The sequence below is a fragment of the Malurus melanocephalus genome, unplaced genomic scaffold (assembly GCF_030028575.1).
Source record: "Malurus melanocephalus ecotype Western Australia unplaced genomic scaffold, MMel_1.1 scaffold_528, whole genome shotgun sequence".
Classification (NCBI taxonomy): Eukaryota; Metazoa; Chordata; class Aves; order Passeriformes; family Maluridae; genus Malurus; species Malurus melanocephalus.
The window spans coordinates 164,246-171,400 of NW_026623760.1; positions in this window are offsets into that span (position 1 = coordinate 164,246).

The following is a 7,155-nucleotide window of genomic DNA, read 5'->3' on the forward strand; positions in this document are numbered from 1 at the left end:
TTGAGAGTTTCTCTCTCTTGCTGCTCATAATCTGAGTTCTCTCAACTAGGAGTTTTGTCAAGTGATTGGCCTGGCCAAAATACATATGACTGCTGAGGCCTAGGGTGACCAGGACCAGTGGGTCCACTTCAGACATGTCTACCATTTATTCACCTTTTTTTGGTGAGAAGGCTGCCAGTCAAGCTGCATTTTATCCAAGTCATGAAAAACTTGGATTTCTGTGACGTTACATTACACCATTATGGGAATATCATAATAAATTAATTACATCATTCATGGGAATATCAGCCACAGGTATACAAGTATCCAATGTAAAGGGTCGCTTTTTTGATGCTCTGTTCTGGGATGCGGCACCCTCATTCTGACACCTACCCAGTTTTCCTTCCTCCTTTTTGTCATTCAGCTGTTGTTTTTCTTAAGCTACAGCCAAAAGAAATTTTCCCATGGAATTAACAGTTTTACTTGGATTTATGTGCTGGGAGATGCTGAAGTGGCTGATGCAAGCTGTCATCTTTGTGCGTCCCAGTTCCTTGTTCTGCTAACATCTTCATTTTGTTGAAGAAAACTCTTCGTAGCCCATTGAAATTGTGCAGTTGTGTCATCAACACACATGGTATTTTCTTCCAATTTGTTGTTGAAGGTTGCAGCCATGCTTGAAATAAGACAAATTAAGTGCTCTTCATCAAATGTGTATCCTTCCTCCCTAAAAATAAAAATTTAAAAAATAAAAAAAAAATAAAAATTTAAAAAGCCAAATAGCCAAATTCCCCAGGAGTCTGCACATGTGATCTATAGTCTGTTTCTAGGAATACACCTGCAAGATGAGGACATGTTTATCGCTTCCATTTTTAATCTCAATCTGTACTCTTCCACAACACATCATTTCTTAGGACTACCATGAGGAAGGTGAGTTAGGCAGATGTGTTTAGAGAACCCTATGTCTGCAAGCATTGATGCAAGAATGAGAAAGAAAGAAGCTGTCAAGGCTCTGATTTTCCTGACAGGCTATATTACCCTAATAAACCTCCCCTTCACTCACGCTTTCAAACCCAGGAGCTCCCTTTAAGCTCACCCCAGGGCCTTAATTAACCCCAGCTATGATTTAAGTGTAGCAGTCTCTGAATGGACTACCAGACTTTGCTCTGGGTAGCTGTTTCCTGGATAAACASACCCCTGCCTTTTCACTTGTCCCATCTTTGCACTGCTCCCTGGATGGGTTAATGAGCCGTGGTGTATCCTTACCTCAGCCCTGTAGATGGTCCCCCTGCTCCAGACTGTACAGGCTGTCTGGACTACTTACAGTCTTCATTTGAACCCTTAAAATCTAATTAGAATGCCTCATCAGAAAGCTGGAATGATTAAAAGCCAATACTCACCCAAAGTAAAGTCATTGAATGACCATGTAAGATGATCACAGTAAACAACTAAGCCTCCATTTTATGTATCTTATCTGATGTATTTCAACCACAGTAAATACTACCATAATCACTGCAGCTTCAGGGCAGCTGATGTGCTACACATGTTTGAGAGAGCGGTATCAATTAACTATGTTATCTATAATGCCATATCTGCAATTACTACTACTTCTCAACTTATCATTAGCATTTGACAGTATTTTTTCCAAAGTAACACTTATTTAACACTTATTAAGAGGTTAATCAAAATTCCTAAGACTGCTATTTATTATAATCTGATTTTGGATAATTGTTCAAATCAGTGGCTCTTAGAGGAAGCAGTTTTGTTTCAGTCTCAATGAAAACCAAGAAACTGAGGATTAGAATTATGTTTTTGTACATACAGGTGGCTAATGTAAAACTCAATTCTTCAGACCATCTGAATTCTACTAGAAATTTTTTCTGCCTACTGCTGTGGAGCACTGGACAATGCTTGCTGTCATACTAAGAACTGGGAAGGTGGGACAAAGAGAGAAAGTCAAGGTAAGGTTAACTCTCTGAATCATTTCAAGAAGCAATCGAAAGGTAAGTAAGAGAAAGAACAACCTATGTATTCCTTCTTTTGTACTGGAAACTGTGACCAAGCAGACAGTGAGCAGACAGCAACCAGCACATCAATCCACACACAATGCAAAACATACACATCTTAGTAATGCTCAGATTCTGTGATCATGTTAAGTCAAATGCTTAAAATATCCCAGATATCAGAACTGATTGCCTTGCAGCTTTAAGCAAGTTGGCTGTATGTATATAGAGATGACAACAGCTTTTAACCACTTCCCCTCTTTGGTGGTAGTTTTCCAGTTGAAGTCTCAAACATATACAACCTGTTACTCTCCTGGCAAACTTCTTGGCAAACACGCTATTTCAGCAGGCAGAAGGTACATTCCCAAGATTATCTTTGAACTCCTTCCATTATTACAAAATCTGTTGGTGTTAGCAATTCCCAGTGAAACAATTTTACATGTTTTCATAACAGACATAATCTAGAATACCACTCCTCCGATTCATTTCAAATTACTGCTAAATCATTACAGAAGATCCAGCACAAGGCACATATCCCAAAATAGTAACTTTAAATTTGAATGGTTGAAATTTGACACTCAGAAACAATGAAACATCTCCACAGGAAAGCTTAGGCAACTTGTGTATATATGTTGTAGCAGAACAACCTCAAATAGAAACTTTCAGATCAACCATTCATATACAATGAAAGCACAAAAAAAAAAAAAAAGGAGACCCATTTACTCATTTATTAGTATGCACTTTTTGTAGTCGCCAGGACAAATGCAAAACAAACCTTGTATCTATTGAACAGAACATATTTATAAAACCGGAGCTCTCATGAGATCACAGCAAAATACGAAAAACGGCTTRTGGGAAGAGGTTGAATCATTTTTGCACAAAACTGGGAATGTTTAGCAAAACCCCTTATTTCACTGATTGTTTCCAATGTTTATTATAAATATTCCTTTTCAAATAATTAATTTGACAATATACCATATTGTTGACGTGCACTGAAATGTTTTCGTTCTAAAAGCTTGTAACATTTTGAGGGTTTTAGTTTGCTTCTAGATGCTGTCTATGAATCAGTCCCTATCATATTTACATTTCAATTCTTGGGCAACTATACTGGCAATTACTATGTAAAAGAATTATACAGAACAGCATGTCTGTCTGTACTTTGGCAGAAAAAGACACTATTAATTTATTAATTTAAGGTGACTTATAATCAGTGTAACTGTTCTGCAGTAAACATTCCTGGGGAAGCTCTCATGCCTGGAACATGTTTGAAATAATGGCATATACATACCCGAATTCCTCCAGACTGCAGCTGCTCACACTGCTTTCACTCCAGTGATATACATGCATTCATATCTATCTCAGAATTGCTTTTCACTTTTGTTGCTTTAACTGTGAGACAATCTAAAAAGACAGGTTTGTTTTGAGTTAGGCATTTGTAGTTCCCAGAACAAGTCTTCTTATGGCAGCCGTCTAACAGATGTGCACCTAATGTGAGCCTTCTGTGTGAACCTCTTGTGGTGAGGCTGTGCTGCAGTGACAGAGGCTGCTCCACTGAGACACCAAACCTGGGCCCTGCTGTGCCATCTCATCCCTTACAACCCCTATGCTCTGCATATTGAATTACACAAGCACACTGGCTACCTGTTCYTGAACATGTCAGAAAGTGCTTCTTCTGCCTACATGAATAACTTCTCCTCATAGTTTCTTTCACATTTTAAAACAAAATCTACAAATAGGCATTTTAGGTGCTTGCATAGGTTTGTATACAGTTGTTTCAGCTTTTTCTCAAAATTGTTCAGAATGCTGCAGCTAAACTCACTCTTTTCCTGATATACTTCTACTGTCTATATATCTTTCAATTTACACTTTCTTTAGGAAAACATCTCAGCTCTTCTTCTGTATCAAGCAAACTTTACGTACTTGCCAAACATATATTTACAGCCTTTCTCCTTTCCGACTTTGCCCAGTGATTTAGGGAATGCCGCATTCAATTTTGTCCATGTATGTTTGCTGCTGTATTGCAGCTATTTGAGTGAATTTATGAATGGGAAGCTTCACACTCTTTGCTGCTGTAACTGTACTCCCCTCCTGGAAAATTTCTGCTCCTACCAGGGGAAGCAGATTCCCACCCATTTTCTAGCTCAAATTTGAACCAGTTTCCTTATGTACAAGTTCCTCAAATGTAGCTGCTTTCAAGTCAGTCAGGTTTCTTTCTCAGTCCTTTTCAGCTGTGTATGCTTCAAGCACGGAAAGGTCAGAATTTAAGGCCTGTTTTTGCTCTGATGACTCAAAAATAACAGGAGGTTATTTTATTCCTTGGAGAATTCCTAGCYTACATTTTATTCTGCTGATGATCCATAAAAACCTTCACACAACTCAGCTCACTGTTCTTTTCACAGCAATACTAACTACTCCTTTGACATATTCTTAATTTTTTTCTGTTTTTTTTTCCCCACCTATTTGTATTTGATCTATAAATTCAAAAAATCATTCAATGTGCCTTTATTTTTCCAAAGTACATCTGAGTTGATGGTGGTAGAAAAGTGATCTGTGGAAAACTAAAATAGTAATAATAAGTTAGGCATATGATGATCTAGAGTTGTATAATATGCCCATTATCATACGATCTGTGCAGTTTTGTCATAGCTTTTTAGCACCTGAAAAACTGAATATAGGCCAAATGTTGAATCTATTTTGCGTGATGGAGAAGGGAGACAGATTTTATCTGCAATATGCTCAGGCTGACTTTCTAGCATTTTGGAAGTGATTCTTTAACAAATGCTAGGGGGAAAAAAAAAAAGACATCTTGGATTAAAAAGCTAAAAATCGTAAAGCTGAGAACATATTACTTAGATGAAGATTTATGTGCCCAAGAGATACCACTACAAATTTCCTCATCCCTTTCTCTCCCCAAGGTCTGTGGCTAGGAAAAATTGGATTTTTGCCAGTCACGTAGAGGCAACAGGGCAAATCTTGGTTCCATCATTTCAAAACAGTAGGGTCAGGCCCAGCCTTCACTGTATTTTGCAGGGCACCTGAGCAATCCTTCAAGTGTGTAACTGAAATTTTATTTGTTCAGGATGATGAGCAAGGTCAGAGCTTCCTCGTCCACCTCAGGCTGAATACATAGAGGGCTGAGCTGAGATTAGGTTCTCTGCCTGCTTCCCCATTTAGCACCCCAGCAGCCTTGACCTCGTAACAAGGTCAGGCACATGATGAAAGGGAAATGAAAATGTTGCCATGTGTGCTGCATCCTTCTCTGGAGGCTGCAAGTTTCACCTCTCTGATATGCTTAGTTGGCTCAGAGTAAAAGTTCTTGAGAGCAATCACAATCCTAAGTCTCATGTGGCAATCTACAGAGCAATAAGGCCAGCCCAAAGGCAGATTACTTACTGAGGATTTCACAAGGGGTCAGGCAGCTCCAACTTGCCTATACTATGATCATGCTTCCTAAATAAAACCATTACACATTTGTAAACCCATATACATAAATAAAAGTATAAACCTGATATGGAGCATCTGGCATGTGAAAAGGTAGCAACTTTTATCGCATAGCGAAGTTCTACTTTACAAATACTGTGCAAATATACAAGTTTTTCTGTACAAGCACTTTTCCAACCTAATCAGTGGAGAAATCATTTGTGCCATTTGCACTCAGCAGGGACTGCGCTGTGGAGACAACGTGGCAAATAAAAAACAGTAGCAGCGGAAAATAAAAATAATATGTGGGGATACAAACTTAGCAAACCAAGATTCTAAACCAGTAGGATTCTGGTGAGAAGTACTGGATCTTTCCAGACAGAAATGTGTTTTTCTGATAGCAGTTGTAAATAGCAAGGTATTTTATTGTTACAATCTGGCTCAGGTAAAAAAAAATGTTTCTTATAACCAAAATTAAGGCAGGATTTTTTAAAAACACATACAGGATATTTAGTACTGGATACCAATAACCCATTTTCATATTTTTTAGTTGAAGTACATTAAAAGTATGCATCATTTGTACCCAATGAGAGGTGGAATTAAAAGAGAGTTTTGAATTTGAGCCAAGGCAATGTTGAAATAACTACATTTGATCTGCAAAGGATCTTCTTCAGTATGATAGTTTTGAAAATAAATTTAATTCATGCCAAAGCTTCTTTCTCTGCATGGAAMTATAGGCACATAAAATCCCTTTTTYCTCTTAGCTCTATGCTTTGATATTTTAACTAAGTAGTAGGGCAGACATATCTTAAAAGAAAAACTATTATTTTGCTTTTCACTTATTTCTATGTAGAAACACAGATTAAGATTATGTATTTTCATTCTTTTGGTTCAGTTTCAAGACAGCAATTGTTAAGCTCTCAACTTCTGTGACCTACTAAACAGTCACATAGGAGAGTATGGCTGTTGCTAAGAGAAGATAGTCTGACTGATTTTTAATTTTTCCTGTTTCTTTTTCAGAAATACAGCAAACCAGACTCACTTCATGCAATGAGAACAGTGACTGAGTCTGATGGTAATGTGAACTGAACTACGATCATTGTTTTTCAAACAGTAATGGATAATAAAAAGTTTCAAAATTTCCATTCATTAGGACTTTTAGAACATTAATTTTAATTTAAGAATAAGAGCTGATAGGAAGCTTGAAATGAAACACTTGATTTTATCAAACATCGTGAAAATACAAGATCTTTATTATGACAGATACAAACCCCAAGAACCAAGCTTCCACAAAGGAAATAATAAAAACACTTACTTACTTGGTACCCAGCTCTTAAACCCTGARTAAGGGAAGTACATATTGAGAGAGAGGTACTTAAAACGTTTCCATGGATACAGGATGATGCCAATAAGGTCCATGTTTCCATGTGAAAGGGTGCCCCTGCAGAGACATACAGCTTGGTGAGTGGTTGTTTATACAAGTAAATAAATAGGAACCTTGTTTATCTTACAAAGAGCTCCTGACCCACAATTTTTGTCTCATTTGTTAGAAGGAACACTTTGCTCCTTCTAAACAGTATATTGGAGCAAAGTAAATGCTATTCAATTTTTTTTATTTAAAATCATTTGAGTTTATGGCATAGTTTCAAATAGAAAATGGAGTATCTAGGTATGCTGCTACCAATCCTGCTAAACCTGTGTTGGTGAGTCTTTTTAACTCTGGTGAAAGAAGACACACTGATACAACTTATACCTT